Source organism: Pseudorca crassidens, chromosome 10 (genome assembly GCF_039906515.1).
Source record: "Pseudorca crassidens isolate mPseCra1 chromosome 10, mPseCra1.hap1, whole genome shotgun sequence".
Lineage (NCBI taxonomy): Eukaryota > Metazoa > Chordata > Mammalia > Artiodactyla > Delphinidae > Pseudorca > Pseudorca crassidens.
The window spans coordinates 24,973,548-24,997,639 of NC_090305.1; positions in this window are offsets into that span (position 1 = coordinate 24,973,548).

Genomic DNA, 24,092 nt, shown 5'->3' on the forward strand with positions numbered 1-24,092 from the left:
CCCTTCCCCGAAGCCTCACCCTCACCCGTCCCCTAATCCTAACCCGTACGCTAACACTAACCCGCGCCCTCATATGTACGCTCCCCCTAAAGCGTTGTCGTACTCTCACCTGGACCCTAAACCCTCCCCGTCCCCTAACCCTAACCCTAGCCCGAACCCTAAGCCTAACCCTTCCCCGAAGCCTGACCCTCACCCGTCCCCTTATCCTAACCCGTACGCTAACACTAACCGCGCCCTCACATGTACGCTCCCCCTAAGGCGTTGTCGTACCCTCACCTGGACGCTAAACCCTCCCCGTCCCCTAACCCTAACCCTAGCCCGAACCCTAACCCTAAACCTTCCCCGAAGCCTGACCCTCACCCGTCCCCTAATCCTAACCCGTACGCTAACACTAACCCGCGCCCTCACACGTACGCTGCCCCTAAAGCGTTGTCGTACCCTCACCTGGACCCTAAACCCTCCCCTAACCCTAACCCTAGCCCGAAAAATAACCCTAACACTTCCCCGAAGCCTGACCCTCACCCGTCCGCTAATCCTAACCCGTACGCTAACACTAACCCGCGCCCTCACACTTACGCTCCCCCTAAAGCGTTGTCGTACCCTCACCTGGACCCTAAACCATCCCTGTCCCCTAACCCAAACCCTAGCCCGAACCCTAACCATAACTCTTCCCCGAAGCCTGACCCGTACCCGTCACCTAATCCTAACCCGTACGCTAACACTAACCCGCGCCCTCACAAGTACGCTCCCCCTAAAGCGTTGTCGTACCCTCACTGGACCCTAAACCATCCCCGTCCCCTAACCCTAACCCTAGCCCGAACCCTAACCCTAACCCTTCCCCGAAGCCTGACCCTCACCCGTCCCCTAATCCTAACCCGTACGCTAACACTAACCCGCGCCCTCACACGTACGCACTCCCTAAAGCGTTGTCGTACCGTCACCTGGACCCTAAACCGTCCCCGTCCCCTAACCCTAACCCTAGCCCGAACCCTATCCCTAACCCTTCCCCGAAGCCTGACCCTCACCCGTCCCCTAATCCTAACCCGTACGCTAACACTAACCCGTGCCCTCACACGTACGCTCCCCCTAAAGCGTTGTCGTACCCTCACCTGGACCCTAAACCGTCCCCGTCCCCTAACCCTAACCCTAGCCCGAACCCTAACCCTTCCCCGAAGCCTGACCCTCACCCGTCCCCTAATCCTAACCCGTACGCTAACACTAACCCGCGCCCTCACACGTACGCTCCCCCTAAAGCGTTGTCATACCCTCACCTGGACCCTAAACCCTCCCCGTCCCCTAACCCTAACCCTAGCCCGAACCCTAACACTAACCCTTCCCCGAAACCTGACCCTCATCCGTCCCCTAATCCTAACCCGTACGCTAACACTAACCCCCGCCCTCACACGTAAGCTCCCCCTAAAGCGTTGTCGTACCCTCACCTGGACCCTAAACCCTCCCCGTCCCCTAACCCTAACCCTAGCCCGAACCCTAACCGTAACCCTTCCCCGAAGCCTGACCCTCACCCATCCCCTAATCCTAACCCGTACGCAAACACTAACCCGCGCCCTCACACGTACGCTGCCCCTAAAGCGTTGTCGTACCCTCACCTGGACCCTAAACCGTCCCCTAACCCTAACCCTAGCCCGAATCCTAACCCTAACCCTTCCCCGAAGCCTGACCCTCACCCGTCCCCTAATCCTAACCCGTACGCTAACACTAACCCGCGCCCTCACACGTACGCTCCCCCTAAGGCGTTGTCGTACCCTCACCTGGACCATAAACAGTCCCCGTCACCTAACCCTAACCCTAGCCCGAACCCTAACCCTAACCCTTCCCCGAAGCCTGACACTCACCCGTCCCCTAATCCTAACCCGTACGCTAACACTAACCCGCGCCCTCACACGTACGCTCCCCCTAAAGCGTTGTCGTACCCTCACCTGGACCCAAAACCGTCCCCGTCCCCTAACCCAAACCCTAGCCCGAACCCTAACCCTAACCCTTCCCCGAAGCCTGAACCGTACCCGTCACCTAATCCTAACCCGTACGCTAACACTAACCTGCGCCCTCACACGTACGCTCCCCCTAAAGCGTTGTCGTACCCTCACCTGGACCCTAAACCATCCTCGTCCCCTAACCCTAACCCTAGCCCGAACCCTAACCCTAACCCTTCCCCGAAGCCTGACCCTCACCCGTCCCCTAATCCTAACCCGTACGCTAACACTAACCCGCGCCCTCACATGTACGCTCCCCCTAAAGCGTTGTCGTACCCTCACCTGGACCCTAAACCGTCCCCGTCCCCTAACCCTAACCCTAGCCCGAACCCTAACCCTAACACTTCCCCGAAGCCTGACCCTCACCCGTCCCCTAATCCTAACCCGTACGCTAACACTAACCCGCGCCCTCACACATACGCTCCCCCTAAAGCGTTGTCGTACCCTCACCTGGACCCTAAACCGTCCCCGTCCCCTAACCCTAACCCTAGCCCGAACCCTAACCCTAACCCTTCCCCGAAGCCTGACCCTCACCCGTCCCCTAATCCTAACCCGTACGCTAACACGAACCCGCGCCCTCACACGTACGCTCCCCCTAAAGCGTTGTCGTACCCTCACCTGGACCCTAAACCGTCCCCGTCCCCTAACCCTAACCCTAGCCCGAACCCTAACACTAACCCTTCCCCGAAGCCTGACCCTCACCCGTCCCCTAATCCTAACCCGTACGCTAACACTAACCCGCGCCCTCACACGTACGCTCCCCCTAAAGCGTTGTCGTACCCTCACCTGGACCATAAACATTCCCCGTCACCTAACCCTAAACCTAGCCCGAACCCTAACCCTAACCCTTCCAGGAAGCCTGACCCTCACCCGTCCCCTAATCCTAACCCGTACGTTAACACTAACCCGCGCCCTCACACGTACGCTCCCCCTAAAGCGTTGTCGTACCCTCACCTGGACCCTAAACCGTCCCCGTCCCCTATTCCAAACCCTAGCCCGAACCCTAACCCTAACTCTTCCCCGAAGCCTGACCCGTATCCGTCACCTAATCCTAACCCGTACGCTAACACTAACCCGCGCCCTCACACGTACGCTCCCCCTAAAGCGTTGTCGTACCCTCACCTGGACCCTAAACCGTCCCCGTCCCCTAACCCAAACCCTAGCCCGAACCCTAACCCTAACACTTCCCCGAAGCCTGACCCGTATCCGTCCCCTAATCCTAACCCGTACGCTAACACTAACCCGCGCCCTCACACGTACGCTCCCCCTAAAGCGTTGTCGTACCCTCACCTGGACCCTAAACCATCCCAGTCCCCTAACCCTAACCCTAGCCCGAACCCTAACCCTAACCCTTCCCCGAAGCCTGACCCTCACCCGTCCCCTAATCCTAACCCGTACGCTAACACTAACCCACGCCCTCACATGTACGCTCCCCCTAAAGCGTTGTCGTACCCTCAACTGGACCCTAAACCGTCCCCGTCCCCTAACCCTAACCGTAGCCCGAACCCTAACCCTAACACTTCCCCGAAGCCTGACCCTCACCCATCCCCTAATCCTAACCCGTACGCAAACACTGACCCGCGCCCTCACACGTACGCTGCCCCTAAAGCGTTGTCGTACCCTCACCTGGACCCTAAACCCTCCCCTAACCCTAACCCTAGCCCGAACCCTAACCCTAACCCTTCCCCGAAGCCTGACCCTCACCCGTCCCCTAATCCTAACCCGTACGCTAACACTAACCCGCGCCCTCACACGTACGCTCCCCCTAAAGCGTTGTCGTACCCTCACCTGGACCCTAAACCGTCCCCGTCCCCTAACACAAACCCTAGCCCGAACCCTAACCCTAACCCTTCCCCGAAGCCTGACTCGTACCCGTCACCTAATCCTAACCCGTACGCTAACACTAACCCGCGCCCTCACACGTACGCTCCCCCTAAAGCGTTGTCGTACCCTCACCTGGACCCTAAACCGTCCCCGTCCCCTAACCCTAACCATAGTCCGAACCCTAACCCTAACACATCCCCGAAGCCTGACCCTCACCCGTCCCCTAATCCTAACCCGTACGCTAACCCTAACCCGCGCCCTCACACGTACGCTCCCCCTAAAGCGTTGTCGTACCCTCACCTGGACCCTAAACCGTCCCCGTCCCCTAACCCTAACCCTAGCCCGAACCCTAACCCTAAACCTTCCCCGAAGCCTGACCCTCACCCGTCCCCTAATCCTAACCCGTACGCTAACACGAACCCGCCCCCTCACACGTACGCTCCCCCTAAAGCGTTGTCGTACCCTCACCTGGACCCTAAACCGTCCCCGTCCCCTAACCCTAACCCTAGCCCGAACCCTAACACTAACACTTCCCTGAAGCCTGACCCTCACCCGTCCCCTAATCCTAACCCGTACGCTAACACTAACCCCCACCCTCACACGTAAACTCCCCCTAAAGCGTTGTCGTACCCTCACCTGGACCCTAAAGCCTCCCCATCCCCTAACCCTAACCCTAGCCCGAACCCTAACCCTAACCCTTCCCCGAAGCCTGACCCTCACCCGTCCCCTAATCCTAACCCGTACGCTAACACTAACCCGCGCCCTCACACGTACGCTGCCCCTAAAGCGTTGTCGTACCCTCACCTGGACCCTAAACCCTCCCCTAACCCTAACCCTAGCCCGAAAAATAACCCTAACCCTTCCCCGAAGCCTGACCCTCACCCGTCCGCTAATCCTAAGCCGTACGCTAACACTAACCCGCGCCCTCACACATACGCTCCCCCTAAAGCGTTGTTGTACCCTCACCTGGACCATAAACATTCCCCGTCACCTAACCCTAACCCTAGCCCGAACCCTAACCCTAACCCTTCCCCGAAGCCTGACCCTCACCCGTCCCCTAATCCTAACCCGTACGCTAACACTAACCCGGGCCCTCACACGTACGCTGCCCCGAAAGCGTTGTCGTACCCTCACCTGGACCCTAAACCGTCCCCGTCCCCTAACCCTAACCCTAGCCCGAACCCTAACCCTAACCCTTCCCCGAAGCCTGACCCTCACCCGTCCCCTAATCCTAACCCGTACGCTAACACGAACCCGCGCCCTCACACGTACGCTCCCCCTAAAGCGTTGTCGTACCGTCACCTGGACCCTAAACCGTCCCCGGCCCCAACCCTAACCCTAGCCCGAACCCTAACACTAACCCTTCCCCGAAGCCTGACCCTCACCCGTCCCCTAATCCTAACCTGTACGCTAACACTAACCCCCGCCCTCACACGTAAACTCCCCCTAAAGCGTTGTCGTACCCTCACCTGGACCCTAAACCGTCCCCGGCCCCTAACCCTAACCGTAGCCCGAACCCTAACCCTAACACTTCCCCGAAGCCTGACCCTCATCCGTCCCCTAATCCTAACACGTACGCAAACACTAACCCGCGCCCTCACACGTACGCTGCCCCTAAAGCGTTGTCGTACCCTCACCTGGACCCTAAACCCTCCCCTAACCCTTACCCTAGCCCGAAAAATAACCCTAACCCTTCCCCGAAGCCTGACCCTCACCCGTCCGCTAATCCTAACCCGTACGCTAACACTAACCCGCGCCCTCACACGTACGCACTCCCTAAAGCGTTGTCGTACCCTCACCTGGACCCTAAACCGTCCCCGTCCCCTAACCCTAACCCTAGCCCGAACCCTATCCCTAACCATTCCCCGAAGCCTGACCCTCACCCGTCCCCTAATCCTAACCCGTACGCTAACACTAACCCGTGCCCTCACACGTACGCTCCCCCTAAAGCGTTGTCGTACCCTCACCTGGAGCCTAAACCGTCCCCGTCCCCTAACCCTAACCCTAGCCCGAACCCTAACCCTTCCCCGAAGCCTGACCCTCACCCGTCCCCTAATCCTAACCCATACGCTAACACTAACCCGCGCCCTCACACGTACGCTCCCCCTAAAGCGTTGTCGTACCCTCACCTGGACCCTAAACCCTCCCCGTCCCCTAACCCAAACCCTAGCCCGAACCCTAACCCTAACCCTTCCCCGAAGCCTGACCCTTACCCGTCACCTAATCCTAACCCGTACGCTAACACTAACCCGCGCCCTCACACGTACGCTCCCCCTAAAGCGTTGTCGTACCCTCACCTGGACCCTAAACCATCCCCGTCCCCTAACCCTAACCCTAGCCCGAACCCTAACCCTAACCCTTCCCCGAAGCCTGACCCTCACCCGTCCCCTAATCCTAACCCGTACGCTAACACTAACCCGCGCCCTCACATGTATGCTCCCCCTAAAGCGTTGTCATACCCTCACCTGGACCCTAAACCATCCCCGTCCCCTAACCCTAACCCTAGCCCGAACCCTAACCCTAACACTTCCCCGAAGCCTGACCCTCACCCGTCCCCTAATCCTAACCCGTACGCTAACCCTAACCCGCGCCCTCACACGTACGCTCCCCCTAAAGCGTTGTCGTACCCTCACCTGGACCCTAAACCGTCCCCGTCCCCTAACCCTAACCCTAGCCCGAACCCTAACCCTAAACCTTCCCCGAAGCCTGACCCTCACCCGTCCCCTAATCCTAACCCGTACGCTAACACGAACCCGCGCCCTCACACGTACGCTCCCCCTAAAGCGTTGTCGTACCCTCACCTGGACCCTAAACCGTCCCCGTCCCCTAACCCTAACCCTAGCCCGAACCCTAACACTAACCCTTCCCCGAAGCCTGACCCTCATCCGTCCCCTAATCCTAACCCGTACGCTAACACTAACCCCCGCCCTCACACGTAAACTCCCCCTAAAGCGTTGTCATACCCTCACCTGGACCCTAAACCCTCCCCGTCCCCTAACCCTAACCCTAGCCCGAACCCTAACCCTAACCCTTCCCCGAAGCCTGACCCTCACCCGTCCCCTAATCCTAACCCGTACGCTAACACTAACCCGCGCCCTCACACATACGCTCCCCCTAAAGCGTTGTCGTACCCTCACCTGGACCATAAACATTCCCCGTCACCTAACCCTAACCCTAGCCCGAACCCTAACCCTAACCCTTCCCCGAAGCCTGACCCTCACCCGTCCCCTAATCCTAACCCGTACGCTAACACTAACCCGCGCCCTCACACGTACGCTCCCCCTAAAGCGTTGTCGTACCCTCACCTGGACCCTAAACCGTCCCCGTCCCCTAACCCAAACCCTAGCCCGAACCCTAACCCTAACCCTTCCCCGAAGCCTGACCCGTATCCGTCACCTAATCCTAACCCGTACGCTAACACTAACCCGCGCCCTCACACGTACGCTCCCCCTAAAGCGTTGTCGTACCCTCACCTGGACCCTAAACCATCCCAGTCCCCTAACCCTAACCCTAGCCCGAACCCTAACCCTAACCCTTCCCCGAAGCCTGACCCTCACCCGTCCCCTAATCCTAACCCGTACGCTAACACTAACCCACGCCCTCACATGTACGCTCCCCCTAAAGCGTTGTGGTACCCTCACCTGGACCCTAAACCGTCCCCGTCCCCTAACCCTAACCGTAGCCCGAACCCTAACCCTAACACTTCCCCGAAGCCTGACCCTCACCCATCCCCTAATCCTAACCCGTACGCAAACACTGACCCGCGCCCTCACACGTACGCTGCCCCTAAAGCGTTGTCGTACCCTCACCTGGACCCTAAACCCTCCCCTAACCCTAACCCTAGCCCGAACCCTAACACTTCCCCGAAGCCTGACCCTCACCCGTCCCCAATCCTAACCCGTACGCTAACACTAACCCGCGCCCTCACACGTACGCTCCCCCAAAATCGTTGTCGTACCCTCACCTGGACCCTAAACCGTCCCCGTCCCCTAACCCTAACCCTAGCTCGAACCCTAACCCTAACCCTTCCCCGAAGCCTGACCCTCACCCGTCCCCTAATACTAACCCGTACGCTAACACTAACCCGTGCCCTCACACGTACACTCCCCCTAAAGCGTTGTCGTACCCTCACCTGGACCGTAAACCGTCCCCGTCCCCTAACCCTAACCCTAGCACGAACCCTAACCCTAACCCTTCCCCAAAGCCTGACCCTCACCCGTCCCCTAATCCTAACCCGTACGCTAACACTAACCCGCGCCCTCACTCGTACGCTTCCCCTAAAGCGTTGTCGTACCCTCACCTGGACCCTAAACCGTCCCCGTCCCCTAACCCTAACCCTAGACGGAACCCTAACCCTAAACGTTCCCCGAAGCCTGACCCTCACCCGTCCCCTAATCCTAACCCGTACGCTAACACTAACCCGCGCCCTCACACGTACGCTGCCCCTAAAGCGTTGTCGTACCCTCACCTGGACCCTAAACCCTCCCCTAACCCTAACCCTAGCCCGAACCCTAATCCTAACCCTTCCCCGAAGCCTGACCCTCACCCGTCCCCTAATCCTAACCCGTACGCTAACACTAACCCGCGCCCTCACACGTAAGCTCCCCCTAAAGCGTTGTCGTACCCTCACCTGGACCATAAACAGTCCCCGTCCCCTAACCCTAACCCTAGCCCGAACCCTAACCCTAACCCTTCACCGAAGCCTGACCCTCACCCGTCCCCTAATCCTAACCCGTACACTAACACTAACCCGCGCCCTCACACGTACGCTCCCCCTAAAGCGTTGTCGTACCCTCACCTGGACCCTAAACCGTCCCCGTCCCCTAACACAAACCCTAGCCCGAACCCGAAGCCTGACCCTCACCCGTCCCCTAATCCTAACCCGTACGCTAACACTAACCCATGCCCTCACACGTACGCTCCCCCTAAAGCGTTGTCGTACCCTCAACTGGACCCTAAACCGTCCCCGTCCCCTAACCCTAACCCTAGCCCGAACCCTAACACTAACCTTTCCCCGAAGCCTGACCCTCATCCGTCCCCTAATCCTAACCCGTACGCTAACACTAACCCCCGCCCTCACACGTAAGCACCCCCTAAAGCGTTGTCGTACCCTCACCTGGACCCTAAACCCTCCCCGTCCCCTAACCCTAACGCTAGCCCGAACCCTAACCCTAACCCTTCCCCGAAGCCTGACCCTCACCCGTCCCCTAATCCTAACCCGTACGCTAACACTAACCCGCGCCCTCACACGTACACTGCCCCTAAAGCGTTGTCGTACCCTCACCTGGACCCTAAACCCTCCCCTAACCCTAACCCTAGCCCGAACCCTAACCCTAACACTTCCCCGAAGCCTGACCCTCACCCGTCCCCTAATCCTAACCCGTACGCTAACACTAACCCGCGCCCTCACACGTACGCTCCCCCTAAAGCGTTGTCGTACCCTCACCTGGACCCTAAACCGTCCCCGTCCCCTAACCCTAACCCTAACCCGAACCCTAACCCTAACCCTTCCCCGAAGCCTGACCCTCACCCGTCCCCTAATCCTAACCTGTACGCTAACACTAACCCGCGCCCTCACACGTACGCTCCCCCTAAAGCACTGTCGTACCCTCACCTGGACTCTAAACCGTCCCCGTCCCCTAACCCTAACCCTAGCCCGAACCCTAACCCTAACCCTTCCCCGAAGCCTGACGCTCACCCGTCCCCTAATCCTAACCCCTACGCTAACACTAACCCGTGCCCTCACACGTACGCTCCCCCTAAAGCGTTGTCGTACCCTCACCTGGACCCTAAACCCTCCCCGTCCCCTAAACCTAACCCTAGCCCGAACCCTAACCCTAACACTTCCCCGAAGCCTGACCCTCACCCGTCCCCTAATCCTAAACCGTACGCTAACTCTAACCCGCGCCCTCACACGTACACTCCCCTTAAAGCGTTGTCGTACCCTCATCTGGACCCTAAACCGTCCCTGTCCCCTAAACCTAACCCTAGCCCGAAACCTAACCCTAACCCTTCCCCGAAACCTGACACTCACCCGTCCCCTAATCGTAACCCGTACGCTAACACTAACCCGTGCCCTCACACGTACGCTCCCCCTAAATCGTTGTCGTACCCTCACCTGGACCCTAAACCCTCCCCATCCCCTAACCCTAACCCTAGCCCGAACCCTAACCCTAACCCTTCCCCGAAGCCTGACCCTCACCCGTCCCCTAATCCTAACCCGTACGCTAACACTAACCTGTGCCCTCAAACGTACGCTCCCCCTAAAGCGTTGTCGTACCCTCACCTGGACCCTAAACCCTCCCCGTCCCCTAACCCTAACCCTAGCCCGAACCCTAACCCTAACACTTCCCCGAAGCCTGACCCTCACCCGTCCCCTAATCCTAACCCGTACGCTAACACTAATCCGCGCTCTCACACGTATGCTCCCCCTAAAGCGTTGTCGTACCCTCACCTGGACCCTAAACCCTCCCCATCCCCTAACCCTAACCCTAGCCCGAACCCTAAACCTAACCCTTCCCGGAAGCCTGACCCTCACCCGTCCTATAATCCTAACCCGTACGCTAACACTAACCCGCGCCCTCACACGTACGCGCCCCCTAAAGCATTGGCGTACCGTCACCTGGACCCTAAACCGTCCCTGTCCCCTAACCCTAACCCTAGCCCGAACCCTAACCCTAACACTTCCCCGAAGCCTGACCCTCACCCGTCCCCTAATCCTAACCCGTACGCTAACATTAACCTGCGCCCTCACACGTACGCTCCCCCTAAAGCGTTGTCGTACCCTCACCTGGACCCTAAACCGTCCCCGTCCCCTAACCCTAACCCTAGCCCGAACCCTAACCCTAACCCTTCCCCGAAGCCTGACCCTCACCCGTCCCCTAATCCTAACCCGTACGCTAACACTAACCCGCGCCCTCACTCGTACGCTTCCCCTAAAGCGTTGTCGTACCCTCACCTGGACCCTAAACCCTCCCCGTCCCCTAACCCTAACCCTAGCCCGAACCCTAACCCTAACCCTTCCCCGAAGCCTGACCCTCACCCGTCCCCTAATCCTAACACGTACGCTAACACTAACCCGCGCCCTCACACGTACGCTCCCCCTAAAGCATTGTCGTACCCTCACCTGGACCCTAAACCGTCCCCGTCCCCTAACCCTAACCCTAGACCGAACCCTAACCCTAACCCTTCCCCGAAGCCTGACCCTCACCCGTCCCCTAATCCTAACCCGTACGCTAACACTAACCCGCGCCCTCACACGTACGCTCCCCCTAAAGCGTTGTCGTACCCTCACCTGGACCCTAAACCCTCCCCGTCCCCTAACCCTAAACCTAGCCCGAACCCTAACCCTAACACTTCCCCGAAGCCTGACCCTCACCCGTCCCCTAATCCTAACCCGTACGCTAGCACTAACCCGCGCCCTCACACGTACGCTCCCCCTAAAGCGTTGTCGTACCCTCACCTGGACCCTAAACCCTCCCCGTCCCCTAACCCTAACCCTAGACCGAACCCTAACCCTAACCCTTCCCCGAAGCCTGACCCTCACCCGTCCCCTAATCCTAACCCGTACGCTAACACTAACCCGCGCCCTCACACGTACGCTCCCCCTAAAGCGTTGTCGTACCCTCACCTGGACCCTAAACCCTCCCCGTCCCCTAACCATAACCCTAGCCTGAACCCTAACCCTAACACTTCCCCGAAGCCTGACCCACACCCGTCCCCTAATCCTAACCCGTACGCTAACACTAACCCGCGCCCTCACACGTACGCTCCCCCTAAAGCGTTGTCGTACCCTCACCTGGACCCTAAACCGTCCCCGTCCCCTAACCCTAACCCTAGCCCGAACCCTAACCCTAAACCTTCCCCGAAGCCTGACCCTCACCCGTCCCCTAATCCTAACCCGTACGCTAACACTAACCCGCGCCCTCACACGTACGCTCCCCCTAAAGCGTTGTCGTACCCTCACCTGGACCCTAAACCCTCCCCGTCCCCTAGCCCTAACCCAAGCCCGAACCCTAACCCTAACCCTTCCCCAAAGCCTGACCCTCACCCGTCCCCTAATCCTAACCCGTACGCTAACACTAACCCGCGCCCTCACACGTACGCTCCCCCTAAAGCGTTGTCGTACCCTCACCTGGACCCTAAACCATCCCCGTCCCCTAACCCTAACCCTAGCCCGAACCCTAACCCTAACCCTTCCCCGAAGCCTGACCCTCACCCGTCCCCTAATCCTAACCCGTACGCTAACACTAACCCGCGCCCTCACACGTACGCTCCCCCTAAAGCGTTGTCGTACCCTCACCTGGACCCTAAACCCTCCCCGTCCCCTAACCCTAACCCTAGCCCGAACCCTAACCCTAACCCTTCCCCGAAGCCTGACCCTCACACGTCCCCTAATCCTAACCCGTACGCTAACACTAACCCGTGCCCTCACACGTACGCTCCCCCTAAATCGTTGTCGTACCCTCACCTGGACCCTAAACCCTCCCCGTCCCCTAACCCTAACCCTAGCCAGAACCCTAACCCTAACACTTCACCGAAGCCTGACCCTCACCCGTCCCCTAATCCTAACCCGTACGCTAACACTAACCCGCGCTCTCACACGTATGCTCTCCCTAAAGCGTTGTCGTACCCTCACCTGGACCCTAAACCCTCCCCATCCCCTAACCCTAACCCTAGCCCGAACCCTAACCCTAACCCTTCCCCGAAGCCTGACCCTCACCCGTCCCCTAATCCTAACCCGTACGCTAACACTAACCCGCGCCCTCACTCGTACGGTCCCCCTAAAGCGTTGTCGTGCCCTCACCTGGACCCTAAACCCTCCCCGTCCCCTAACGCTAACCCTAGCCCGAACCCTAACCCTAACCCTTCCCCGAAGACTGACCCTCACCCGTCCCCTAATCCTAACCCGTACGCTAACACTAATCCGCGCCCTCACACGTACGCTCCCCCTAAAGCGTTGTCGTACCCTCACCTGGACCCTAAACCGTCCCCGTCCCCTAACCCTAACCCTAGCCCGAACACTAACCCTAACCCTTCCCCGAAGCCTGACCCTCACCCATCCCCTAATCCTAACCCGTACGCTAACACTAACCCGCGCCCTCACACGTACGCTCCCCCTAAAGCGTTGTCGTACCCTCACCTGGACCCTAAGCCGTCCCCTAACCCTAACCCTAACCCTAGCCCGAACCCAAACCCTAACCCTTCCCCGAAGCCTGAACCTCACCCGTCCCCTAATCCTAACCCGTACGCAAACACTAACCCGCGCCCTCACACGTACGCTCCCCCTAAAGCGTTGTCGTACCCTCACCTGGACCCTAAGCCGTCCCCGTCCCCTAACCCTAACCCTAGCCCGAACCCTAACCCTAACCCTTCCCCGAAGCCTGACCCTCACCCGTCCCATAATCCTAACCCGTACGCTAACAGTAACCCACGTCCTCACATGTACGCTCCCCCTAAAGCTTTGTCGTACCCTCACCTGGACCCTAAATCCTCCTCGTCCCCTAACCGTAACCCTAGCCCGAACCCTAACCGTAACCCTTCCCCGAAGCCTGACCCTCACCCGTCCCCTAATCCTAACCCGTACGCTAACACTAACCCGCGCCCTCACACGTACGCTCCCCCTAAAGCGTTGTCATACCCTCACCTGGACCATAAACCCTCCCCGTCCCCTAACCCTAACCCTAGCCCGAACCCTAACCCTAACACTTCCCCGAAGCCTGACCCTCACCCCTCCCCAAATCCTAACCCGTACGCTAACACTAACCCACGCCCTCACACGTACGCTCCCCATAAAGCGTTGTCGTACCCTCACCTGGACCCTAAACCCTCCCCGTCCCCTAACCCTAACCCTAGCCCGAACCCTAACCCTAACCCTTCCCCGAAGCCTGACCCTCACCCGTCCCCTAATCCTAACCCGTACGCTAACACTAACCCGCTCCCTCACACGTACGCTCCCCCTAAAGCATTGTCGTACCCTCACCTGGACCCTAAACCCTCCCCTAACCCTAGCCCGAACCCTAACCCTAACCCTTCCCCGAAGCCTGACCCTCATCCGTCCCCTAATCCTAACCCGTACGCTAACACTAACCCGCGCCCTCACACGTACGCTCCCCCTAAAGTTTTGTCGTACCCACACCTGGACCCTAAGCCGTCCCCGTCCCCTAACCCTAACCCTACCCCGAACCTTAACCCTAACCCTTCCCCGAAGCCTGACCCTCACCCGTCCCCTAATCCTAACCCGTACGCTAACACTAACCCGCGCCCTCACACGTACGCTCGCCCTAAAGCGTTGTCGTACACTCACCTGGACCCTAAACCGTCCCCGTCCCCTAACCCAAACCCTAGCCCAAACCCTAACCCTAACACTTTCCCGAAGCCTGACCCTCACCCGTCCCCTAATCCTAACCCGTACGCTAACGCTAACCCGTGCCCTCACACGTACGCTCCCCCTAAAGCGTTGTCGTACCCTCACCTGGACCCTAAGCCGTCCCCGTCCCCTAACCCTAAACCTAGCCCGAACCCTAACCCTAACCCTTCCCCGAAGCCTGACCCTCACCCGTCCCTTAATCCTAACCCGTACGCTAACACTAACCCGCGCCCTCACACGTACGCTCCCCCTAAAGCGTTGTCGTACCCTCACCTGGACCCTAAGCCGTCCCCGTCCCCTAACCCTAACCCTAGCCCGAACCCTAACCCTAACCCTTCCCCGAAGCCTGACCCTCACCCGTCCCATAATCCTAACCCGTACGCTAACACTAACCCACGTCCTCACATGTACGCTCCCCCTAAAGCTTTGTCGTACCCTCACCTGGACCCTAAACCCTCCTCGTCCCCTAACCCTAACCCGAGCCCGAACCCTAACCGTAACCCTTCCCCGAAGCCTGACCCTCACCCGTCCCCTAATCCTAACCCGTACGCTAACACTAACCCGCGCCCTCACACGTACGCTCCCCCTAAAGCGTTGTCATACCCTCACCTGGACCATAAACCCTCCCCGTCCCCTAACCCTAACCCTAGCCCTAACCCTAACCCTAACACTTCCCCGAAGCCTGACCCTCACCCCTCCCCAAATCCTAACCCGTACGCTAACACTAACCCACGCCCTCACACGTACGCTCCCCCTAAAGCGTTGTCGTACCCTCACCTGGACCCTAAACCCAACCCGTCCCCTAACCCTAACCCTAACCCTAACCCTTCCCCGAAGCCTGACCCTCACCCGTCCCCTAATCCTAACCCGTACGCTAACACTAACCCGCGCCCTCACACGTACGCTTCCCCTAAAGTGTTGTCGTACCCTCACCTGGACGCTAAGCCGTCCCCGTCCCCTAACCCTAACCCTAGCCCGAACCTTAACCCTAACCCTTCCCCGAAGCCTGACCCTCACCCGTCCCCTAATCCTAACCCGTACGCTAACACTAACCCGCGCCCTCACACGTACGCTCGCCCTAAAGCGTTGTCGTACACTCACCTGGACCCTAAACCGTCCCCGTCCCCTAACCCAAACCCTAGCCCAAACCCTAACCCTAACCCTTCCCCGAAGCCTGACCCGTACCCGTCCCCTAATCCTAACCCGTACGCTAACAGTAACCCGCGCCCTCACACCTACGCTCCCCGTAAAGCGTTGTCGTACCCTCACCTGGACCCTAAACCATCCCCGTCGCCTAACCCTAACCCTAGCCCGAACCCTAACCCTAACCCTTCCCCGAAGCCTGACCCTCACCCGTCCCCTAATCCTAACCCGTACGCTAACACTAACCCGCGCCCTCACATGTACGCTCCCCCAAAAGCGTTGTCGTACCCTCACCAGGACCCTAAACCGTCCCCGTCCCCTAACCCTAACCCTAGCCCGAACCCTAACCCTAACACTTCCCCGAAGCCTGACCCTCACCCGTCCCCTAATCCTAACCCGTACGCTAACACTAACCCGCGCCCTCACACGTACGCTCCCCCTAAAGCGTTGTCGTACCCTCACCTGGACCCTAAACCGTCCCCGTCCCCTAACCCTAACCCTAGCCCGAACCCTAACCCTAACCGTTCCCCGAAGCCTGACCCTCACCCGTCCCCTAATCCTAACCCGTACGCTAACACTAACCCGCGCCCTCAAACGTACGCTCCCCCTAAAGCATTGTCGTACCCTCAACTGGACCCTAAACCCTCCCCGTCCCCTAAACCTAACCCTAGCCCGAACCCTAACCCTAACACTTCCCCGAAGCCTGACCCTCACCCGTCCCCTAATCCTAACCCGTACGCTAACACTAACCCGCGCCCTCACTCGTACGGTCCCCCTAAAGCGTTCTCGTGCCCTCACCTGGACCCTAAACCCTCCCCGTCCCCTAACGCTAACCCTAGCCCGAACCCTAACCCTAACCCTTCCCCGAAGACTGACCCTCACCCGTCCCCTAATCCTAACCCGTACGCTAACACTAACCCGCGCCCTCACACGTACGCTCCCCCTAAAGCGTTGTCGTACCCTCACCTGGACCCTAAACCGTCCCCGGCCCCTAACCCTAACCCTAGCCCGAACCCTAACCCTAATCCTTCCCCGAAGCCTGACCCTCACCCGTCCCCTAATCCTAACCCATACGCTAACACTAACCCGCGCCCTCACACGTACGCTCCCCCTAAAGCGTTGTCGTACCCTCACCTGGACCCTAAACCGTCCCCGGCCCCTAACCCTAAACCTAGCCCGAACCCTAACCCTAACACTTCCCCGAAGCCTGACCCTCACCCGTCCCCTAATCCTAACCCGTACGCTAACACTAACCCGCGCCCTCACACGTACGCTCCCCCTAAAGCGTTGTCGTACCCTCACCTGGACCCTAAACCGTCCCCGTCCCCTAACACTAACCCTAGCCCGAACCCTAACCCTAACCCTTCCCCGAAGCCTGACCCTCACCCGTCCCCTAATCCTAACCCGTACGCTAACACTAACCCGCGCCCTCACATGTACGCTCCCCCTAAAGCGTTGTCGTACCCTCACCTGGACCCTAAACCCTCCCCGTCCCCTAAACCTAACCCTAGCCCGAACCCTAACCCTAACCCTTCCCCGAAGTCTGACCCTCACCCGTCCCCTAATCCTAACCCGTACGCTAACACTAACCCGCGCCCTCACACGTACGCTCCCCCTAAAGCGTTGTCGTACCCTCATCTGGACCCTAAGCCGTCCCCTAACCCTAACCCTAACCCTAGCCCGAACCCAAACCCTAACCCTTCCCCGAAGCCTGAACCTCACCCGTCCCCTAATCCTAACCCGTACGCTAACACTAACCCGCGCCCTCACACGTACACTCGCCCTACAGCGTTGTCGTATACTCACCTGGACCCTAAACCGTCCCCGTCCCCTAACCCAAACCCTAGCCCAAACCCTAACCCTAACCCTTCCCAGAAGCCTGACCCGTAACCGTCCCCTAATCCTAACCCGTACGCTAACACTAACCCGCGCCCTCACACGTACGCTCCCCGTAAAGCGTTGTCGTACCCTCACCTGTACCCTAAGTGGTCCCCGTCCCCTAACCCTAACCCTAGCCCGAACACTAACCCTAACCCTTCCCCGAAGCCTGACCCTCACCCGTCCCCTAATCCTAACCCGTACGCTAACACTAACCCGCGCCCTCACATGTACGCTCCCCCAAAAGCGTTGTCGTACCCTCACCTGGACCCTAAACCCTCCCCGTCCCCTAACCCTAACCCTAGCCCGAAACCTAACCCTAACACTTCCCCGAAGCCTGACCCTCACCCGTCCCCTAATCGTAACCCGTACGCTAACACTAACCCGCGCCCTCACACATACGCTCCGCCTAAAGCGTAGTCGTACCCTCACCTGGACCCTAAACCGACTCCGTCCCCTAACCCTAATCCTAGCCCGAACCCTAACCCTATCGCTTCCCCGAATCCTGACCCTCACCCGTCCCCTAATCCTAACCCGTACGCTAACACTAACCCACGCCCTCACACGTACGCTCCCCCTAAAGCGTTGTCGTACCCTCACCTAGACCCTAAATCGTCCCCGTCCCCTAACCCTAACCCTAGCCCGAACTCTAACCCTAACCCTTCCCCGAAGCCTGACCCTCACCCGTCCCCTAATCCTAACCCGTACGCTAACACTAACCCACGCCCTCACACGTACGCTCCCCCTAAGGCGTTGTCGTACCCTCACCTGGACCCTAAACCCTCCCCGTCCCCTAACACTAACCCTAGCCCGAACCCTAACCCTAACCCTTCCCCGAAGCCTGACCCTCACCCGTCCGCTAATCCTAACCCGTACGCTAACACTAACCCGCGCCCTCACACGTACGCTCCGCCTAAAGCGTAGTCGTACCCTCACCTGGAACCTAAACCGTCCCCGTCCCCTAACCCTAACCCTAGCCCGAACCCTAACCCTAACCCTTCCCCGAAGCCTGACCCTCACCCGTCCCCTAATCCTAACCCGTACGCTAACACTAACCCGCGCCCTCACACGTACGCTCCCCCTAAAGCATTGTCGTACCCTCACCTGGACCCTAAACCCTCCCCGTCCCCTAACCCTAACCCTAGCCCGAACCCTAACACTAAAACTTCCCCGAAGCCTGACCCTCACCCGTCCCCTAATCCTAACCTGTACGCTAACACTAACCCGCGCCCTCACACGTACGCTCCCCCTAAAGCGTTGTCGTACCCTCACCTGGACCCTAAACCGTCCCCGTCCCCTAACCCTAACCCTAGGCAGAACCCTAAACCTAACCCTTCCCCGAAGCCTGACCCTCACCCGTCCCCTAATCGTAACCCGTATGCTAACACTAACCCACGCCCTCACACGTACGCTCCCCCTAAAGCGTTGTCGTACCCTCACCTGGACCCTAAACCCTCCCCGTCCCCTAACACTAACCCTAGCCCGAACCCTAACCCTAACCCTTCCCCGAAGCCTGACCCTCACCCGTCCCCTAATCCTAACCCGTACGCTAACACTAACCCGCGCCCTCACACGTACGCTCCCCCTAAAGCGTTGTCATACCCTCACCTGGACCCTAAGCCGCCCCCGTCCCCTAACCCTAACCCTAGCCCGAACCCGAACCCTAACCCTGCCCCGAAGCCTGACCCTCACCCGGCCCCTAATCCTAACCCGTACGCTAACACTAACCCGCACCCTCACACGTACGCTCCCCCTAAGGCGTTGTCGTACCCTCACCTGGACCCTAAACCCTCCCCGTCCCCTAAACCTAACCCTAGCCCGAAACCTAACCCTAACACTTCCCCGAAGCCTGACCCTCACCCGTCCCCTAATCCTAACCCGTACGCTAACACTAACCCGCGCCCTCACACATACGCTCCACCTAAAGCGTAGTCGTACCCTCACCTGGACCCTAAACCGACTCCGTCCCCTAACCCTAATCCTAGCCCGAACCCTAACCCTATCGCTTCCCCGAATCCTGACCCTCACCCGTCCCCTAATCCTAACCCGTACGCTAACACTAACCCACGCCCTCACACGTACGCTCCCCCTAAAGCGTTGTCGTACCCTCACCTGGACCCTAAATCGTCCCCGTCCCCTAACCCTAACCCTAGCCCGAACCCTAACCCTAACCCTTCCCCGAAGCCTGACCCTCACCCGTCCCCTAATCCTAACCCGTACGCTAACACTAACCCGCGCCCTCACACGTACGCTCCCCCTAAGGCGTTGTCGTACCCTCACCTGGACCCTAAACCCTCCCCGTCCCCTAACACTAACCCTAGCCCGAACCCTAACCCTAACCCTTCCCCGAAGCCTGACCCTCACCCGTCGGCTAATCCTAACCCGTACGCTAACACTAACCCGCGCCCTCACACGTACGCTCCGCCTAAAGCGTAGTCGTACCCTCACCTGGAACCTAAACCGTCCCCGTCCCCTAACCCTAACCCTACCCCGAACCCTAACCCTAACCCTTCCCCGAAGCCTGACCCTCACCCGTCCCCTAATCCTAACCCGTACGCTAACACTAACCCACGCCCTCACACGTACGATCCCCCTAAAGCGTTGTCCTACCCTCACCTGGACCCTAAACCCTCCCCGTCCCCTAACCCTAACCCTAGCCCGAACCCTAACCCTAACCCTTCCCCGAAGCCTGACCCTCACCCGTCCCCTAATCCTAACCCGTACGCTAACACTAACCCGCGCCCTCACACGTACGCTCCCCCTAAATTGTTGTCGTACCCTCACTTAGACCCTAAACCTTCCCCGTCCCCTAACCCTAACCCTAGCCCGAAACCTAACCCTAAAACTTCCCCGAAGTCTGACCCTCACCCGTCCCCTAATCCTAAACCGTACGCTAACACTAACCCGCGCCCTCACACGTACGCTCCCCCTAAAGCGTTGTCGTACCCTCACCTGGACCCTAAACCCTCCCAGTCCCCTAACCCTAACCCTAGCCCGAACCCTAACCCTAACCCTTCCCCGAAGCCTGACCCTCACCCGTCCCCTAATCCTAACCCGTACGCTAACACTAACCCGCACCCTCACACGTACGCTCCCCCTAAAGCGTTGTCGTACCCTCACCTGGACCCTAAACCGTCCCCGTCCCCTAACCCTAACCCTAGCCCGAACCCTAACCCTAACCCTTCCCCGAAGCCTGACCGTCACCCGTCCCCTAATCCTAACACGTACGCTAACACTAACCCGCGCCCTCACACGTACGCTCCCCCTAAGGCGTTTTCGTACCCTCACCTGGACCCTAAAGCCGTCCCTGTCCCCTAACCCTAACCCTAGCCCGAACCCTAACCCTAACCCTTCCCCGAAGCCTGAGCCTCACCCATCCCCTAATCCTAACCCGTACGCTAACACTAACCCGCGCCCTCACACTTACGCTCCCCCTAAATCGTTGTCGTACCCTCAACTGGACCCTAAATCGTCCCCGTCACCTAACCCTAACCCTAGCCCGAACCCTAACCCTAACCCTTCCCCGAAGCCTGACCCTCACCCGTCCCCTAATCCTAACCCGTACGCTATCACTAACACGCGCCCTCACACGTACGCTCCCCCTAAAGCGTTGTCGTACCCTCACCTGGACCCTAAACCGTCCCCGTCCCCTTACCCTAGCCCAAACCCTAACCCTAACCCTTCCCCGAAGCCTGACCCTCACCCGTCCCCTAATCCTAACCCGTACGCTAACACTAACCCGCGCCCTCACACGTACGCTCCCCCTAAAGCGTTGTCGTACCCTCACCTGGACCCTAAGCCGTCCCCGTCCCCTAACCCTAACCCTAGCCCGAACCCTAACCCTAACCCTTCCCCGAAGCCTGACCCTCACCCGTCCCCTAATCCTAACCCGTACGCTAACACTAACCCGCGCCCTCACACGTACGCTCCCCATAAAGCGTTGTCGTACCCTCACCTGAACCCTAAACCGTCCCCATCCCCTAACCCTAACCCTAGCCCGAACCCTAACCTTAACCCTTCCCCGAAGCCTGACCCTCACCCGTCCCCTAATCCTAACCCGTACGCTAACACTAACCCGCGCCCTCACACGTACGCTCCCCCTAAAGCGTTGTCGTACCCTCACCTAGACCCTAAACCGTCCCCGTCCCCTAACCCTAACCCTAGCCCGAACCCTAACCCTAACCCTTCCCCGAAGCCTGACCCTCACCCGTCCCCTAATCCTAACCCGTACGCTAACACTAACCCGCGCCCTCACACGTACGCTCCCCCTAAAGCGTTGTCGTACCCTCACCTGGACCCTAAGCCGTCCCCGTCCCCTAAGCCTAACCCTAGCCTGAACCCTAACCCTAACCCTGCCCCGAAGCCTGACCCTCACCCGTCCCCTAATCCTAACCCGTACGCTAACACTAACCCGCGCCCTCACAGGTACGCTCCCCCTAAAGCGTTGTCGTACCCTCACCTGGACCCTAAGCCGTCCCCGTCCCCTAACCCTAACCCTAGCCGGAACCCTAACTCTAACCCTTCCCCGAAGCCTGACACTCACCTGTCCACTAATCCTAACCCGTACGCTAACACTAACCCGCGCCCTCACACGTACGCTCCCCCTAAAGCGTTGTCGTACCCTCACCTGGACCCTAAGCCTTCCCCGACCCCTAACCCTAACCCTAGCCCGAACCCTAACCCTAAACCTTCCCCGAAGCCTGACCCTCACCCGTCCACTAATCCTAACCCGTGCGCTAACACTAACCCATGCCCTCACACGTACGCTCCCCCTAAAGCGTTGTCGTACCCTCACCTGGACCCTAAACCGTCCCCGTCCCCTAACCCTAACCCTAGCCAGAACCCTAACCCTAACCCTTCCCCGAAGCCTGACCCTCACCCGTCCCCTAATCCTAACCCGTACGCTAACACTAACCCGCGCCCTCACAGGTACGCTCCCCCTAAAGCGTTGTCGTACCCTCACCTGGACCCTAAGCTGTCCCCGTCCCCTAACACTAACCCTAGCCCGAACCCTAACCCTAACAGTTCCCCGAAGCCTGACCCTCACCCGTCCCCTAATCCTAACCCGTACGCTAACACTAACCCGCGCCCTCACAGTACGCTCCCCCTAAAGCGTTGTCGTACCCTCACCTGGACCCTAAGCCGTCCCCGTCCCCTAACCCTAACCCTAGCCCGAACCCTAACCCTAACACTTCCCCGAAGCCTGACCCTCACCCGTCCCCTAATCCTAACACGTACGCTAACACTAACCCGAGCACTCACACGTATGCTCCCCCTAAAGCGTTGTCGTACCCTCACCTGGACCCTAAGCCGTCCCCGTCCCCTAAGCCTAACCCTAGCCCGAACCCTAACCCTAACACTTCCCCGAAGCCTGACCCTCACTCGTCCCCTAATCCTAACCCGTACGCTAACACTAACCCGCGCCCTCACAGGTACGCTCCCCCTAAAGCGTTGTCGTACCCTCACCTGGACCCTAAACCGTCCCCGTCCCCTAACCCTAACCCTACCACGAACCCTAACCCTAACCCTTCCCCGAAGCCTGACCCTCACCCGTCCCCTAATCCTAACCCGTACGCTAACACTAACCCGCGCCCTCACAGGTACGCTCCCCCTAAAGCGTTGTCGTACGCTCCCCTGGACCCTAAGCCGTCCCCATCTCCTAACCCTAACCCTAGCCCGAACCCTAACCGTAACTCTTCCCCAAAGCCTGACCCTCACCCATCCCCTAATCCTAACCCGTACGCTAACACTAACCCGCGCCCTCACACGTACGCTCCCCCTAAAGCGTTGTCGTACCCTCACCTGGACCCTAAACCGTCCCTTTCCCCTAACCCTAACCCTAGCCCGCACCCTAACCCTAACCCTTCCCCGAAGCCTGACCCTCACCCGTCCCATAATCCTAACCCGTACGCTAACACTAACCCGCGCCCTCACACGTACGCTCCCCCTAAAGCGTTGTCGTACCCTCACCTGGACGCTAAGCCGTCCCCGTCCCCTAACACTAACCCTAGCCCGAACCCTAACCCTAACACTTCCCAGAAGCCTGACCCTCACCCGTCCCCTAATCCTAACCCGTACGCTAACACTAACCCGCGCCCTCACACGTATGCTCCCCCTAAAGCGTTGTCGTACCCTCACCTCGACCCTAAACCGTCCCCGTCCCCTAACCCTAACCCTAGCCCAAACCCTAACCCTAACCCTTCCCCGAAGCCTGACCCTCACCCGTCCCCTAATCCTAACCCGTACGCTAACACTAACCCGCGCCCTCACACGTACGCTCCCCCTAAAGCGTTCTCGTACCCTCACCTGGACCCTAAGCCGTCCCCGTCCCCTAAGCCTAACCCTAGCCCGAAACCTAACCCTAACCCTGCCCCGAAGCCTGACCCTCACCCGTCCCCTAATCCTAACCCGTACGCTAACACTAACCCGCGCCCTCACAGGTACGCTCCCCCTAAAGCGTTGTCGTACCCTCACCTGGACCCTAAACCGTCCCCGTCCCCTAACCCTAACCCTACCACGAACCCTAACCCTAACCTTTCCCCGAAGCCTGACCCTCACCCGTCCCCTAATCCTAACCCGTACGCTAACACTAACCCGCGCCCTCACACGTACGCTCCCCCTAAAGCGTTGTCGTACCCTCACCTGGACCCTAAGCCGTCCCCGTCCCCTAACCCTAACCCTAGCCCGAACCCTAACCCTAACCCTTCCCCGAAGCCTGACACTCACCTGTCCACTAATCCTAACCCGTACGCTAACACTAACCCGCGCCCTCACACGTACGCTCCCCCTAAAGCGTTGTCGTACCCTCACCTGGACCCTAAGCCGTCCCCGACCCCTAACCCTAACCCTAGCCCGAACCCTAAACCTAAACCTTCCCCGAAGCCTGA